Genomic DNA, 18,380 nt, shown 5'->3' on the forward strand with positions numbered 1-18,380 from the left:
TCTCAAGTACCACACTATTTACAAAGATGTGAAGTGACTAATTTAGATGGAGTTTAGTAAACAGATTGAGACACAGCCCTTCAGCTTCTTGGTTAAAGTAATGTCTCTCTTCTGCTATGTTTGCATCATAATACATGTATTATACAAAACATCAGTGTAAAACTGTTGCAGCAACAGTTTTTGGTCTTGATAATTTTGCAGACTGTTGGTTACTTACATCTTTACACATTTGCTTAATCATGAACTACCGACTACGGAAAGAACCGATCTTTCCTGCCCCCTTTTTTTAATGACTTCTGTGTCATTAAAAAAATGGGTTTTTGCACTAATTAGGTCTCTATCAAGTAAATATTTGTTGGGTAACTGTGCTTTTTAAATAGTATAAATTATAGCACAATTTCAGCACGATTGTTCACCTATACACCAAGTTTCTCACCAAAAACATTTCCCAGTTCCCTATTACAATTCCTTTACAGTTTGCACCATACGAGTGCTGGCTGAGGAGAGGTACAGACTAGCCTTGCCCCCCTCCGACACATGTGAAGTCCCGTAATTTACCCCATACAGCAGTGGATTCATTCAGAAAGCCATATCACACATTAAAAGTTAAGGTACACCTAATGTGTACCTTCACTTCTTGTGCCAGACCGGTAGCACTGCTGAGACGTGAATTCAGGAATTCTCTGTGGTGGTGGGGCTTACTTATTAGACTGCTGTACCACCTACATCCACACCCTATGATTCCCTGTGAGTTTTTACAGTAATGTTAATTTTACAGTAAATATTTTAAGGGGGTGATGAAAGCTGTCAAGAAGCAGTTCAAATAAATTGATGAAATAAAAGATTTGAAATAAATATTACAGCTTTATACAAACCAGTTTAAATTTGGATGCACTCATCTTCTGGATTTGCTTTCTGGTGACCTCTGTCTGTTTTAGAACACCCTCCTCCTTACACCAGCCAGTGGTGCTAAAAGTCTCAGTACATTTACATTTTTGGCATTTAGCAGACGCTCTTATCCAGAGCGACCTACAGAAGTGCTTCCATAGTAAACATTTCATTACTCTAGTTCAAGTATAACAACAGTCCAAGAACACAAATCTGCTCAAACCTGTTAGAACCAAAGTTTTTTTTTTTTGAAGTCAGCTTAAGTGCTTAGTTAAAAGGTGGGTTTTTAATTGTTTTTTAAAGACAGCAAGAGACTCAGATGTTCGGACAGAGAAAGTTCGTTCCACCACTTGGGTGCCAGAACAGAGAAGAGCCTTGACGCTTGTCCTCCTCGAGTTCTGGGTGGAGGATCAAGTCAAGTGAGACTAGTGGCTCGGAGGTTGCACGGTACAGAGCGGGGTTTTATTAGACCACAAAGGTAGCTTGGGGCTGGTCCATTTTTGGCTTTGTAGGCAAGCATCAGTGTTTTAAAGTGAATGCGTGCAGCTACAGGAAGCCAGTGAAGAGAACGCAGCAGTGGGGTGGTGCGGCAGTTTAGGTTGATTAAAAACCAGGCAAGCAGCTGCATTTTGAATGAGCTGCAAGGGTTTAATAGTGGACATGGGAGCACCTGCCAGGAGCTTCCATGGAAAGAAATGGTCGAATCTTCCTGATGTTGTAGAGGAGGAACCGGCACGATATTGGCACGATGTTGTCTTATGAGAAGAGAAGGTCAGCTGGTTATCCAGGACAACACCAAGTCTTCTTACCTTATCAGATGGTCTGATCTGGGAGTCATCAAGAGAGATAACTAGGTCCTGGGTTGGAGATTGATCTCCAGGAATGAGTAGTAGCTCGGTCTTGCTGGGATTGCAGTATATATGAAAGAAAATGCTGCTTCTTCTGTATTCTTCATCCGCTTGTGCCGGCTACTTGACCACAAAATTGGAGTCACTGTTGCAGCAGCAAGGATACAATTATCAATTTCTGTTAAACACCCGGCCAGGTGATTGGCTATGGTATTTGACCGGTGTAGTCAACTCCATGCAACAAACCTTGGCCCATGCAGCATGACCACTATTGTTTTTCTATGATTGAAAACCTTTAGTCATAGTTCAGATTCAGACAAAATTCAACAGATTACAAACTATAAAAGGATTTGAGCTTGCACCGAGTGTTCCTGATTAGCTAAATATAAATAGATTCTCTTTATTTACCCAAAAGTGTGAGACATGAAATGAGCCACTGGCTCTTTTTAATCTGCTGTTCAAGAAACGTCATTAAGTAAATTTACATAATTTGAGGAAACTATTCTATACCCTTAATCTCACAAACACTATGAAAGGATAAGAAATACATCAATATATTTGTGGAATAATGCAAAATATAGTGTTTGTATCTTCTCTATGTTTGCTGTTTTGATGTACTTTTGTTTTTTTGTGTACTTTGTTTTTTCTAGCATACAGTTTGTGTCACTTCTGTTAAATACTGTAAGTGTTATATCCTTTTTTTGACCTCTGTGACAACTAGCGACGGCGGTGCCTAGTTTTAATAATATGTTGTGGTATTAAATGTGATGATAATATAAAACAATAAATTTGTTTAATAGTTTAAGTATAACAGTAACTGAGCACACTTCATCATTGTCTTGGGCTCTTGTGCTCCTGAGTCTGTCATGGCTACTCTTACAGTGTGGGTTTACTGATGGGATGCATAAATATTTTGTGTCCTAATGCTGTTCCCTATAGTAACTAAGACTGAAACACTTAAAGCCACTTATAGCCAAAACTAGAATGGCTAGCATTTTGTTTATGGCTATACATTATTTGTAGCTTGTTCTGGTTTTGCTGGCTTTATGAATGCAATTTTACATCACAAAAACAGGACCAAGGACCAAATAAATTACATGCAGGCAAGTCGTAGCCTAGCAAATAAGGTACTGGACTAGTAATCAGTAAGTTGCTGGTTCAAGCCCCACCACTGCGAGGTTGCTGCTGTTGGGCCCTTAAGCAAGGCCCTTAACCCTCATTATATTGTATACTCTAATGTAAGTAGCTTTGGATAAAGGCGTCTGCTAAATGCCGAAAATGTAAATGTACACTTAATATCACATACTACTTTTGTGTGTCCTAAACCACACTATACTAGACAGGATGTCAAAATAGTAACACTAGCACTGGTGAACATACAGTAATACAGTGTGTGGTTTGGAACATAGCCTTGCAGCAAAACAACACATGTAGTGTAAGGATTTTTAAGAACCATGGCAAAAAAAATGAGACAGCACTTTTGAACTCTGACTGGGTGGATGGTAAAGGTTACAACAGTCTAAGTAGTTTCAACAAGTCTGGATTTTCTTCTGGAAATCATCAGTCTTGCTGTACTGTGTATTTTCACTGGCACTCAGTGCATCAGCAATGCGAATTTTGATTTGCTTATGTGCAATTTCAAATGCAAACAGTTATTCTAACTACTTCATACCAAAACTACACACTACTGCTTCATTGTAAACCTGGCATGAATTAAATTATACTCACTTCTGCTTTGCTTCCCAATCTCTTTCAAGTGGAAATGAGTTAATTCTGTTAAATTGTTTTGACATTGGTACTACAGCACAAAAATGCCTTTGCCTTTTACAGCACAAAAACAGCCGAGCCACATTTTGACAATCAGATGGTGCACTCACTCACTCACTCACTTAACCACTTATCCAATTAGGGTCGTCACTGGAGCCTATCCCAGCTTTTCAATGGGCGCAAGGCACACAGTAAAACCCTGGACAGGGCGCCAGTCCATCGCAGGGCAGACACACATACACATACACATACACACACATTCACACATCCATTCACCTATAGGGCAAGTCAATGTCTCCAATTAACCTGACTGCATGTTTTTGGACTGTGGAAGGAAACCGGAGCTCCCGGAGGAAACCCACGCAGACACGGGGAGAACATGCAAAGTCCACACAGAAAGGACCCGGACCGCCCCGCCTGGGGATCGAACCCAGGACCTTCTTGCTGTGGGGCGACAGTGATACCCATCGAGCCACAGTGCCACCCTCAGATGATACAGTTAAAGTCAAATAATATACTTATCATGACTTATTTGTTCAAAAAACCTTTACAAATTTTAATTTATTTATCATTTTATTGTGGATTGTCTGAAATGTACCAAAAACCTGCTGGGTCAAAATATATAAAATAAATAGGCTAAATTTGACTGCACCCATTGGGCTATGCCATGAAAACAAAAATGTCTGGAAAGCTTTGTATAAATTATATGAAGTCAGTGGCTTCTTTCTAGCACTTCTTTCTTTATCTATGCTCATGTCAATGTCAACGTGAAGCTCGTTTCAGCAGCTTTTAATTCATATAAAACCTTTTTTTATGATATTAGTTAAGATTCTTTCTGCACCTAACAAATGGGCATGCAAGTTCTGGCTTGACACCACAGTTGGAGAACACTAGCTGGGCAATCACAATAAGGATGTTGTATTTCTGTCGTATTTTAAATATCATCACCACATTTTACTTATAGTGGCTCTAGTCTGTGAGAGATCTGTAGCTTTTATTTTCAAATATTAACCACCAGTTGCTGGAAATGAAAGTTGAGTGCCTTCCAACCTGGCACTATACTGACAGTCATTCTGTATTGTTTCTTTCAATTTGGTTTTCTTGGTAAAATAAAGAAGTGATTTTCCATTGCCTTGTTCTGCACAGTTGTAAACAGTTGTGATCTGCCTCTGCTCAGTATAAGTGGTAGGTTAAGTCTGAAACCTCTGTACTTCCGTGAGGCACGCAAGAATTCTTGCCTCAACAAGACAACATACCATGAGAAAAGTACATTTATTTATTTATGTATTTATTAGGCTTTTAATGTCATGTTTTACACACTTTGTGTTTGACATTAACCTTGTGAACTGATGAATCTTGTGTAACAAGTAACTACTGTTTCTGTCATGAATGTAACCAGTCATGGACCATTTTGTATCTCTAATTCACCCCACTTGCATGTCTTTGGACTCTGGAGGAAACTGAAGCACCAGGAGGAAACCCACGCAGACATGTTGTACTCAGCTTTGCAGGTGTAGTAACCCTTATTAGTTATATACATTAACCATCTTTACTGCTTGGATTGCACTGCAGTGACAAACACATTTCTCGGGCAACTTTTGATTTAAACTATGAATGGTTGTCTGAGATGTCAAAGGGGAGAAAAGAAGCCTAAAAAGTTACCAAACACCATCCATGGCTAGCAGAGAACAATGAAGCAACACAAACCAACCAGGCATAACATTATGACCACTGACAGGTGAAGTAAATAACACTGATTATGTCTTCATCACAGCATATTAGGCAGCAAGTGAACATTTTATCATCAAAGTTGATGTTAAAAGAAGGAAAAATGGGCAAGTCAGGATTTGAGCACATTTGACAAGAGCCAAATTGTGATGGCTAGACGCAGTGGTGTATAGTAACGAAGTAATAATACTTCGTTACAGTACTTAAGTAGTTTTTTGGAGTATCTGTACTTTACTGGAGTATAACAATTTTCGGCAACTTTTACTCTCACTCCACTACATTTCTTAAAGAAATTGTGTACTTTTACTCCGATACATTTCACGTATGTAAATTCGTTACTCGTTACTTCAAAATAAAACGACAAGAATTGTTTTTAGCTAAATGATGTGAGATGTGTGACAGACTGCACGCAGGTTTGGCGAATCTGCGCTTTAAGTTAGATCGGCGGTTATAAACACATTATTGCGCATGTGCAAACAAACATTCGCGTTCTGAGTGAAGCGCTTCGCTCTGTTAACCCAAACACACGGAAAAACAGGTGTTACGGATAATTCAGTTCCCCCTGTTTCCCCTTTAACGCGCATGTGCAAAAATCATGACGTTTTTTTCAGTCGCTTCGTTGAGCGTCGGTTTATTTGGAATATGTGTTTATAGCGGTATGTTCTTTTCACATTTCATGTTGTATGTTAGGTAGTTTGTGATTAAATACATACTTTAAAGTACTGAGTGAACTACTGTCAGAGGTTTTATTGCTCCACCGCAAGTCAGAGGTTTTCACACTGCTGTCTTCAGCCTTGCTGTCAATCAACTAGAATTAACGTGTCAGATTTATTTGTAAATAAATCCTAATACAGGACATGCTCTTATTCACACACTAGTTTAAGGTTATTCATCTCAGCTGCACTACCATTTACTTTCAAGAATAGTTTCATTCATGGTGATCTCTCTCGTTCATTTAAACTTCACAAACTGCATCCATGTGATTTTAAAATTAACAAACAGTATGTAGAACAAGTTTAACCTATAGATCAGTCCATTATACTAACAACACAGGGGGGAACACATTTACCTGGAGACCTGGGGAATATGGTTCCCCACATGTATATTACTGTGTGTGTAATTATAAAACACTACAGTGATGCTGGTGATGTTAACTGTTGTTATTATGTAGAACAAGTTTAACCTATAGATCAGTCCATTATACTAACAACACAGGGGGGAACAGATTTACCTGGAGACCTGGGGAATATGGTTCCCCACATGTATATCACTGTGTGTGTAATTATAAAACACTACAGTGATGCTGGTGATGTATTTAACTGTTGTTATTATGTAGAACAAGTTTAACCTATAGATCAGTCCATTATACTAAAAACACAGGGGGGGAACCCATTTACCTGAAGACCTGGGGAATATGGTTCCCCACATGTATATCACTGTGTGTGTAATTATAAAACACTACAGTGATGCTGGTGATGTATTTAACTGTTGTTATTATGTAGAACAAGTTTAACCTATAGATCAGTCCATTATACTAAAAACACAGGGGGGAACACATTTACCTGAAGACCTGGAGAATATGGTTCCCCACATGTATATCACTGTGATGATTCTTTTTTTTTTTTATGCAAACTACAGGCACACACACATTTTAAGAACAAAATATCTGTATTAGAAATTAGTGTTAAACTAAATTATGCATATATTACAATTATGCAAATATATAATAAAGAAATCCACCTCAATGCAAATTAAAACTTAAATACAGTGTATCACAAAAGTGAGTACACCCCTCACATTTCTGCAGATATTTAAGTATATCTTTTCATGGGACAACACTGACAAAATGACACTTTGACACAATGAAAAGTAGTCTGTGTGCAGCTTATATAACAGTGTAAATTTATTCTTCCCTCAAAATAACTCAATATACAGCCATTAATGTCTAAACCACCGGCAACAAAAGTGAGTACACCCCTAAGAGACTACACCCCTAAATGTCCAAATTGAGCACTGCTTGTCATTTTCCCTCCAAAATGTCATGTGATTTGTTAGTGTTACTAGGTCTCAGGTGTGCATAGGGAGCAGGTGTGTTCAATTTAGTAGTACAGCTCTCACACTCTCTCATACTGGTCACTGAAAGTTCCAACATGGCACCTCATGGCAAAGAACTCTCTGAGGATCTTAAAAGACGAATTGTTGCGCTACATGAAGATGGCCAAGGCTACAAGAAGATTGCCAACACCCTGAAACTGAGCTGCAGCACAGTGGCCAAGATCATCCAGCGTTTTAAAAGAGCAGGGTCCACTCAGAACAGACCTCGCGTTGGTCGTCCAAAGAAGCTGAGTGCACGTGCTCAGCGTCACATCCAACTGCTGTCTTTGAAAGATAGGCGCAGGAGTGCTGTCAGCATTGCTGCAGAGATTGAAAAGGTGGGGGGTCAGCCTGTCAGTGCTCAGACCATACGCCGCACACTACATAAAATTGGTCTGCATGGCTGTCACCCCAGAAGGAAGCCTCTTCTGAAGTCTCTACACAAGAAAGCCCGCAAACAGTTTGCTGAAGACATGTCAACAAAGGACATGGATTACTGGAACCATGTCCTATGGTCTGATGAGACCAAGATTAATTTGTTTGGTTCAGATGGTCTCAAGCATGTGTGGCGGCAATCAGGTGAGGAGTACAAAGATAAGTGTGTCATGCCTACAGTCAAGCATGGTGGTGGGAATGCCATGGTCTGGGGCTGCATGAGTGCAGCAGGTGTTGGGGAGTTACATTTCATTGAGGGACACATGAACTCCAATATGTACTGTGAAATACTGAGCAGAGCATGATCCCCTCCCTCCGGAAACTGGGTCGCAGGGCAGTGTTCCAGCATGATAATGACCCCAAACACACCTCTAAGACGACCACTGCTTTATTGAAGAGGCTGAGGGTAAAGGTGATGGACTGGCCAAGCATGTCTCCAGACCTAAACCCAATCGAACATCTTTGGGGCATCCTCAAGCGGAAGGTGGAGGAGTGCAAAGTCTCGAATATCCGCCAGCTCCGTGATGTCGTCATGGAGGAGTGGAAAAGCATTCCAGTGGCAACCTGTGAAGCTCTGGTAAACTCCATGCCCAGGAGAGTTAAGGCAGTTCTGGGAAATAATGGTGGCCACACAAAATATTGACACTTCAGGAACTTTCATTAAGGGGTGTACTCACTTTTGTTGCCGGTGGTTTAGACATTAATGGCTGTATATTGAGTTATTTTGAGGGAAGAATAAATTTACACTGTTATATAAGCTGCACACAGACTACTTTTCATTGTGTCAAAGTGTCATTTTGTCAGTGTTGTCCCATGAAAAGATATACTTAAATATCTGCAGAAATGTGAGGGGTGTACTCACTTTTGTGATACACTGTACATATTTATAGCTTAATAGAAATATATATATTTTTAAACGAAATAAAATAAAATCTGGGATGGTGCCCTGGGATTGACTAGCATCACATCCATAGTGCACTCCTGCCGTACGTCCAGTTTCCCCAGGAACAGTTCTGGATCCTCCACGGCCATGACCAGGATAAAGCAGTTACTAAACAGAAATGAATGATTAATTTACTATCTACTTTATAAATAAACTAAAAGAGCAACATAAAATAAAATACAGCAACAAGCAAACTTTTTAGAAATAACATCCCAGTTAACCTTGGTCTAATCTTCAGTACATGCCGGACAATGAAGGTCTTCCTCTACTGGTGGGTTGCCAACACATGACTGGTGGTACCAAAGAAATAGTAATAATGCCTTAATTTTATTGGCTTTTTCATTGCACCATGCTATTATATATGTATGTCCTTGACTTTCCCTCTGGGATTAATAAAGTGATCTATCTATTATAGCCTGTGATGGATGTGACAGATGGTACCACCAGTCATGTGTTGGCAACCCACCAGTAGAGGAAGACCTTCATTGTCTGGCATGTACTGAAGATTAGACCAAGGTTAACTGGGATGTTATTTCTAAAAAGTTTGCTTGTTGCTGTATTTTATTTTATGTTGCTCTTTTAGTTTATTTATAAAGTAGATAGTAAATTAATCATTCATTTCTGTTTAGTAACTGCTTTATCCTGGTCATGGCCGTGGAGGATCCAGAACTGTTCCTGGGGAAACTGGACGTACGGCAGGAGTGCACTATGGATGTGATGCTAGTCAATCCCAGGGCACCATCCCAGATTTTATTTTATTTCGTTTAAAAATATATATATTTCTATTAAGCTATAAATATGTATTTAAGTTTTAATTTGCATTGAGGTGGATTTCTTTATTATATATTTGCATAATTGTAATATATGCATAATTTAGTTTAACACTAATTTCTAATACAGATATTTTGTTCTTAAAATGTGTGTGTGCCTGTAGTTTGCATTAAAAAAAAAAAGAATCATCACAGTGATATACATGTGGGGAACCATATTCTCCAGGTCTTCAGGTAAATGTGTTCCCCCCTGTGTTGTTAGTGTAATGGACTGATCTATAGGTTAAACTTGTTCTACATAATAACAACAGTTAAATACATCACCAGCATCACTGTAGTGTTTTATAATTACACACACAGTGATATACATGTGGGGAACCATATTCCCCAGGTCTCCAGGTAAATGTGTTCCCCCCTGTGTTGTTAGTGTAATGGATTGATCTATAGGTTAAACTTGTTCTACATAATAACAACAGTTAACATCACCAGCATCACTGTAGTGTTTTATAATTACACACACAGTGATATACATGTGGGGAACCATATTCCCCAGGTCTCCAGGTAAATGTGTTCCCCCCTGTGTTTTAGTATAATGGATTGATCTATAGGTTAAACTTGTTCTACATAATAACAACAGTTAACATCACCAGCATCACTGTAGTGTTTTATAATTACACACACAGTAATATACATGTGGGGAACCATATTCCCCAGGGGGGTATTCCAGAAAGCGGGTTAAGTGATTAAACCGGGTAAGTTAACTCAGAATTACGGAAAACTCTGTGTTTTCCGTTCCAGAAACCGAGATTAAAGAGAGCCTGTGTCAGTTACTATAGCAACTTACGCTCTGAAGCTAACCTGCTCGCTGGCAGGTTAACTTAAACCTAACCCGGGGTTACACACACTTTTCTCATGTAAACCCGGCGTGTCCTTTACTCCAGGATCCAGTGGATACCGACGCGCTAAGCATTTGAACAGATCTTAGTCGGGAACGAGTCATTAAACTTAGTTTAGTCATTTCCGGATGGATATATTCGCAAACCTTTCCGTTTTTATCACAGTCAGTCAATTCGGGGAGAGTGGGGACGGTTGCCACAAGGAGCAGCTGCAACATTATTAATCACAATAATCACAATATTAATAAAAAGGCTTGTTACAACATTAATTATAACATTATGGATGGAATGTTATGGATTAATATAGAATACCTTAAACACACACAGTTTAATAAGCTAAAATCATTTGTGGTTCAAATTGATTGTAGTAATTAACCCCAAACATGGTTGTTACTTGTAAAAAAAAAAAATATATATATATATATATATATATATATATATATATATATATATATATATATGTGTGTGTGTGTGTGTGTGTGTGTGTGTATAATTTTACTGGTAGTAGTATTTTTACAGCCACATTAATGAGTGAAAACCCTGTCTGTACAAAAAAAGTCTTTGCAAAATTATGTTAAAAAATGATTTTACTACATATCAATGAATGTTGCAACTGCCCTGTTATGGGTCTGTTCAAGTATTATTTTTTACACATATTATCATATGCATATACAGGTATGTTACAGTTGTGTGTGGGTGGGTAGCTGACAGATGTGGATTTTATTTTATTAAAATGTTGTCTTTTATTATTTGAACAGCAGACAGAATATGCCTCCACATACAGGTAGTGACCATTATCTTAAAAAACGAATAAATGTCAAATTAAACAGTGTAACATTTAATACATGTTCTGCAACCTACTGTTCTCCATCTTATGCAGATGCTTTCATCAAGATCCTATGTGATGCTACCCACATTACAAACATTGAAGCCAAATGGTCAGGCTCTGTGCATGATCACTGAAAATAAAACAATGCAACAAGTTCATTTCCTTGTCCTTATTCTTTTAGTGAGAACATTTATATGTATACACCCGTAGCACCGACACCCATCTTAAATTCAAGCAACTGAATTTCTAGCCTTGACTGTTTTATATGCTCCACCTGAGGATCACACTTTGCAGTTTGTTTCTCCAGATAGACCTTGTATAGTCCATTTTATTTACACCCAACTTGAAAGAAAGAGACAAAAATAGCATGTTATGATCAAACATAGGTGTTCTAAATATTTCAGATATTTGGTAAGACATTTTTACTGTTCTAAGCTGAGCTTTGGAGGTGGATGGTCCCTCATTTGATTCGGAACTGCCCATCACATTCTGTTAGAGGACAGTCACACACATTATCATGGTAGATCAAATGAAATGCCATGCTCTATGTTCAACATATACTGTTCCTCTGTAGGCCTCCCAGTATCATCCCACTCTGAGGCAGCGGAGATGATTTCTTTATCGTTCTTCAACAGTGTTTTTTTTTTGTAATAAAGAACATTATTTATACTCATCAGGATCTAGGGACATTTAGATCACTAACAATTGCAGGAGGCTCAAACCACTAATCACTGTAGAGATGGCAATAAAAAGTGTTCAGACTGTACCAATGCAGTTCTTAATATTCCACAGTTTATGCACTACAAACTAATGATTTACATGTAATAAACTTGCCTTGAACATAGGCAGTTTTTGTATTTTATTTTTATCTGCTGCTATGTGCATCTGATTCCACTTGGATTACACCTAGATTGAGTAAATGAAAGGGAAAAAACATGTAAAATCGTGACAAACTGACATATTAAACATTTTGCCCTATCCTTCTGCTAAATGTTGAATTATGTTTCAACAAGTTTTTTTATTGAATTTAAACTCACGCATTAACTCACATTTAACTAACTTTTTTTTGCCATTTGCGACATCTTTTTTTACGGACGATGCTGTATTACTTTTACATTTAAACCATTTTCATGATCTGCACATGCAAACATTAAAATAAACACTTCTATTGGTGTAAAATATTACGGACTACTTTTTCTTTCATTCACATCCATGATTAATCCATTTATCGCCACTCCATTGAGAATGCCTGTTTATAGTTAACCGTGAACGCGCTTCTGCTGGGTTCAATCTACTCAGAGTTGAGTAATCTAACCCTGAACTGCTTTTCTGGAACATAAAACTCCGGCTATGACACGGCGAGATAAGTCAACTCGGAGTTCAGGTTTAAGTTTGAAGTTTGTTAAACCCGCTTTCTGGAATACCCCCCAGGTCTCCAGGTAAATGTGTTCCCCCCTGTGTTGTTAGTATAATGGACTGATCTATAGGTTAAACTTGTTCTACATACTGTTTGTTAATTTTAAAATCACATGGATGCAGTTTGTGAAGTTTAAATGAACGAGAGAGATCACCATAAATGAAACTATTCTTGAAAGTAAATGGTAGTGCAGCTGAGATGAATAACCTTAAACTAGTGTGTGAATAAGAGCATGTCCTGTATTAGGATTTATTTACAAATAAATCTGACACGTTAATTCTAGTTGATTGACAGCAAGGCTGAAGACAGCAGTGTGAAAACCTCTGACTTGCGGTGGAGCAATAAAACCTCTGACAGTAGTTCACTCAGTACTTTAAAGTATGTATTTAATCACAAACTACCTAACATACAACATGAAATGTGAAAAGAACATACCGCTATAAACACATATTCCAAATAAACCGACGCTCAACGAAGCGACTGAAAAAAACGTCATGATTTTTGCACATGCGCGTTAAAGGGGAAACAGGGGGAACTGAATTCTCCGTAACACCGGCATATCAGAAGCTCCCCGTCCAACCTCACCAAACACACTGATGTCAGTTAAGAATGATTAATAAAGTAAAACCGCAGCATGTAATAATATTTCTTATTATTAGCATTGAGATTGTTCAGATATCGAGCTACCATTTTCGATTACATTAGAACCACAAATAAAACGTTTCACTACATTTGTTTGTAATTAATTCAGTGCAGACATGAAGACGTGTCCATCATTTTTAAAAACTCACCTGCCGACAAATATTTCCTCAGATAACTTCTGTATTACACCGACAGAGAAAAGATTCATGGTGCTGAGGAAAACGTCTTTAACCCTTTAATGGTCTCAACAATAAAATAAGGTTTAAAAGATTATTGTTTTGCTTTTACTAGTTTTTAACATTTCAACTTTTCATGGATGATTTTTTAGCTGCTGCTTCAAGCTGACATAAGTTAGAAATTGTGTTTTTTTTATATGAATACCAATATTTTTTTTTGTTTAACACATGCCAATCAGGGAGTAGATCTGGCCCAAACAAGATTATTTTAATACAATTAATTAATTAATTACGATTAATTAATTCTGCCAAAATTCAGTGGTTATAGGTTGTTGAGATATATCTATGACTTGAATGTACAACCCAAATCAAAAAATGGGATCGTGTTGAGATCAGTTTTTCTTACATTTACATTGACATCTTATATGAACCCAGAATATTTCATGTTTTGTCTGGTCAACTTAATTACAATTCTTAACATACACATACGTGCATTTTAAGTCTACAACACATTCTAAAAAAGTTGGAACAGGGCAATTTAGAGCTAATAATAAGTAAAAAAAAAAAAAACTAAATAATGACGTGATTTTAAACAGGTGATGTCAACAGCTGATTATAATCATGAATTGGCACAGATCATGTTCAGATGGAAGAAAGAAAAAAGGTTGTTAAGGTGGTTTACAGGCTTAAAAGAACAATCTTCATATTTTTCAAAATGACCGCTTCAGTTTATACTAACAGCATTTACTTTTACTTCTACTTTTAATACTTAAGTACATTCAATATCAAATTACTTTTGATACTTAAGTACATTAAACATCAAATACTTTTAGACTTTTACTCAAGTAATATTCTAAAAAGTGACTTTTACTTCTATATAAGTAAATTTCTGGTAAGATACTTGTACTTTTACTCAAGTACGGCCTTCAGGTACTTTATACACCACTGGCTAGACGACTGGGTCAGAGCATCTCCAAAACCGCAGCTCTTGTGGGGTGTTCCTGGTCTGCAGTGGTCATCTATCAAAAGTGGTCCAAGCAAGGAACAGTGGTAAACCAGCGATAGGGTCATGGGCGGCCAAAGCTTATTGATGCACGTGGGGAGCGAAGGCTGGCCTGTGTGGTCAGACGAGCTACTGTAGCTCAAATTGCTGAAGAAGTTAATGCTGGTTCTGATAGAAAGGTGTCAGAATACACAGTGCATCACAGTTTGTTGCGTATGGGGCTACATAGCCGCAGACCAGTTAGTTAGGAAGGTGGTCATGTTATGCCTGATCGGTGTACTGCCTGACTATACTTACTCATGCATCCCTCCAGGTGACTGTAATCACATTTTTATTTGGTTTCCGGTTGCAAGTACGCTGTGCACGGTTGGTTGCCGCTTTGCTCCGGTGTCTGCCTGACTGTTTGCTTTTTAGTTTGCTTTTTAGTTTGCTTTTTAGTTTGCTTTTTAGTTATACTTAAAGTACAGTAGTATAGTTATAATTTAGTAGTTTAGCTGTTTTATTTCTCTCTCTCGCGTAACGCTGAGCTTCTTTTTGGGATAAACCTCTGCAATATTTCTTACCTTGGATTAGCGACAGTACATCTCAGCTAGCGGATCACCAGTTTCACCGGCATTGTTTGTGTGGCCTTGGATCTGTGGCAGTACATCTCACACATCGGAACTTTTTCCTTCCATGGAATATCACTAACATCGGAACTTTTTCCCTCCATGGACTATCACGATCTCTCCTGTACCTGCCTGCCTGCTGTGTTGCTCTTCCTGTTCACTGCTCACTGATACTGGTCTAACACGAGCTTTCCCTGCTCATTATCCTGCTTGGTGCGAACCTACTTCATCGAGTAAGTTTCCCCTTTCTTGTATGTTGTAGTGTTACGTTCCTTCATATGTCTTGGTAAGTAGATCTAACTGCTTTATCATGACATAACATGGTTGTGATCGGTAGGCTAACGTGGTGTATCTATAACTTGGCTGTGCTCAGTGTTGTGTCAGGGATGAGCATTACTAGGCAGCTTTTCACCACTGTTTGTGCAGTTTGTGTCCTGCTGCTTATTGCTAAACTCCGTGCTTCCGATTCTGCGCACGGTGACGTGCTCGTATCCTTAAACATGCCAGTTTCATTCACTGCCGCTGAACTCCTCCGACTAAACTACAGAAACTGCAGGCTTCCCCCTGCAGTTTATAATACATGTCTAGCTTTGGGGATCACTCGCCGTCGACGATATTTACATCGCGGCTCGAGCTCAGCACCTTCACTAAAGTTTCATTCTGGGGAAGCTGGATCCATTCCCAGTATGTGGAGTCAGTACCGTCGTCGCCCAAGATCCCAGCGCTCTGTCAATCATTCACTGCTGCTTCAACTCCCTAAAGCCTTGATCTGCCCGCCTATGAATGACCTCCCACTAAGCACTACATTTTCATTACTTAATGTGCGCTCTCTCAACAATAAATCAGCTTATACAGGGGTTGGACAATGAAACTGAAACACCTGGTTTTAGACCACAATAATTGATTAGTATGGTGTAGGGCCTCCTTTTGCGGCCAATACAGCGTCAATTCGTCTTGGAAATGACATATACAAGTCCTGCACAGTGGTCAGAGGGATTTTAAGCCATTCTTCTTGCAGGATAGTGGCCAGGTCACTACGTGATGCTGGTGGAGGAAAACGTTTCCTGACTCGCTTCTCCAAAACACCCCAAAGTGGCTCAATAATATTTAGATCTGGTGACTGTGCAGGCCATGGGAGATGTTCAACTTCACTTTCATGTTCATCAAACCAATCTTTCACCAGTCTTGCTGTGTGTATTGGTGCATTGTCATCCTGATACACGGCACCGCCATTGGATGCACATGGTCCTCCAGAATGGTTCGGTAGTCCTTGGCAGTGACGCGCCCATCTAGCACAAGTATTGGGCCAAGGGAATGCCATGATATGGCAGCCCAAACCATCACTGATCCACCCCCATGCTTCACTCTGGGCATGCAACAGTCTGGGTGGTACGCTTCTTTGGGGCTTCTCCACACCGTAACTCTCCCGGATGTGGGGAAAACAGTAAAGGTGGACTCATCAGAGAACAATACATGTTTCACATTGTCCACAGCCCAAGATTTGCGCTCCTTGCACCATTGAAACCGACGTTTGGCATTGGCACGAGTGACCAAAGGTTTGGCTATAGCAGCCCGGCCGTGTATATTGACCCTGTGGAGCTCCCGACGGACAGTTCTGGTGGAAACAGGAGAGTTGAGGTGCACATTTAATTCTGCCGTGATTTGGGCAGCCGTGGTTTTATGTTTTTTGGATACAATCCGGGTTAGCACCCGAACATCCCTTTCAGACAGCTTCCTCTTGCGTCCACAGTTAATCCTGTTGGATGTGGTTTGTCCTTCTTGGTGGTATGCTGACATTACCCTGGATACCGTGGCTCTTGATACATCACAAAGACTTGCTGTCTTGGTCACAGATGCGCCAGCAAGACGTGCACCAACAATTTGTCCTCTTTTGAACTCTGATATGTCACCCATAATGTTGTGTGCATTGCAATATTTTGAGCAAAACTGTGCTCTTACCCTGCTAATTCAACCTTCACACTCTGCTCTTACTGGTGCAATGTGCAATTAATGAAGATTGGCCACCAGACTGGTCCAATTTAGCCATGAAACCTCCCACACTAAAATGACAGGTGTTTCAGTTTCATTGTCCAACCCCTGTATATCTGAGGTCATTCTGGACAAGAAAATTGACTTTCTGTTGTTAACTGAAACTTGGCAGCAACCAAGTGAATTTATAGCTCTCAATGATGCTACACCATCGGGTTATCAATATATTGATAAGCCTCGCACTTTTGGTCGAGGAGGTGGACTAGCAGTACTTTACCGCTCTTTATACAGGGTTAAAGTAGTTTCTGTCCATCCCACAAACTCATTTGAATGCCTTGCTCTGAAAATAGCAGGTTCTTTACCACTATTGGTTTTGCTGGTCTATCGTCCACCTAAATCTAACTCTGTTTCTGCTTTTATGTCTGAAATGTCCGATTTGCTTGCTTCACTTTCTCCTCTGTTTCCCTCAATAATAGTGCTAGGTGATTTCAATATTCATGTGGACTCCAATAAGTGTGTACATGCCAAGGATTTTCTTGACCTCCTGCATTGTTATAATCTCACCCAACATGTAGCCACTCCCACTCATAATAAGGGTCATATCCTTGACCTTCTTTTTACCACTCCCTGTGTAACTCCCTCCAATGTACATGTTACTGACTATCATATTTCTGACCACAGTGCTGTCCACTTTGAACTGTCCCTAGCCTTTCATTGTAAAAGAACTCACAACCCTCGTACTATTACTTTCAGGAATACTAGAATAGTCAGTCCAACTGACCTTGCAAATACCCTTGACCAGTTTTTATTCCCCCTGACCTTAACTTCTCCTGAAGGCTTGGTTCAACACTATAACAATATCCTGTCAGCCACACTTAACCAGCATGCCCCACTACAAACACGGGTTGTGTCATTCCGCCACTCTGCCCCCTGATTTACACAAGAGCTTAGGTCCATGAAGGCAAGAGGTCGTCAGCTGGAGCGACTTAGTCAGAAAACTAACCTGACAGTCCATGCAGTTGCCTACAAAGATCACATCCTGCAGTATAAGAATGCTGTAACTAAGGCAAAGGCTGACTTTCGAGCTTCTACCATTATCAAATGTCAGGGGAACCCAAGAGCTGTTTTTGCAACTATAAATAAACTACTGCAGCCTGCTAGTAGTTTTCCATTAACCCCTTCTTCGACCCTCTGCTCTGAGTTCCTGGCATTCTTCCAAACGAAGATTGACAACATTTACTCTGAGCTTGAGGCTACTACTTGCTCTACTGCTCTCAAATTAACCGGTCCTCCAGCTACTAACTGCTTGTCCACATTCCACCCCATAAATGAAAATACAGTTAGTAG

At 39.4% G+C, this 18,380-nt stretch overlaps 1 protein-coding gene and 1 long non-coding RNA gene across 3 annotated transcripts in view; one reads left to right on the forward strand and one right to left on the reverse strand.

The window, feature by feature from the left end:
• fgd (faciogenital dysplasia) overlaps positions 1–18,380 on the reverse strand; it is a 168,423-nt gene that overhangs the window by 70,542 nt on the left and 79,501 nt on the right. The gene's annotated exons all lie outside the window — the stretch shown is intronic.
• Positions 5,787–9,551, forward strand: LOC134317819 (uncharacterized). The gene is made up of 3 exons (XR_010013275.1): positions 5,787–5,887; positions 9,119–9,219; positions 9,333–9,551. It is a non-coding gene; the product is annotated as an uncharacterized LOC134317819 (long non-coding RNA).

The sequence above is a fragment of the Trichomycterus rosablanca genome, chromosome 7, assembly GCF_030014385.1.
Source record: "Trichomycterus rosablanca isolate fTriRos1 chromosome 7, fTriRos1.hap1, whole genome shotgun sequence".
NCBI classification, from domain to species: Eukaryota; Metazoa; Chordata; class Actinopteri; order Siluriformes; family Trichomycteridae; genus Trichomycterus; species Trichomycterus rosablanca.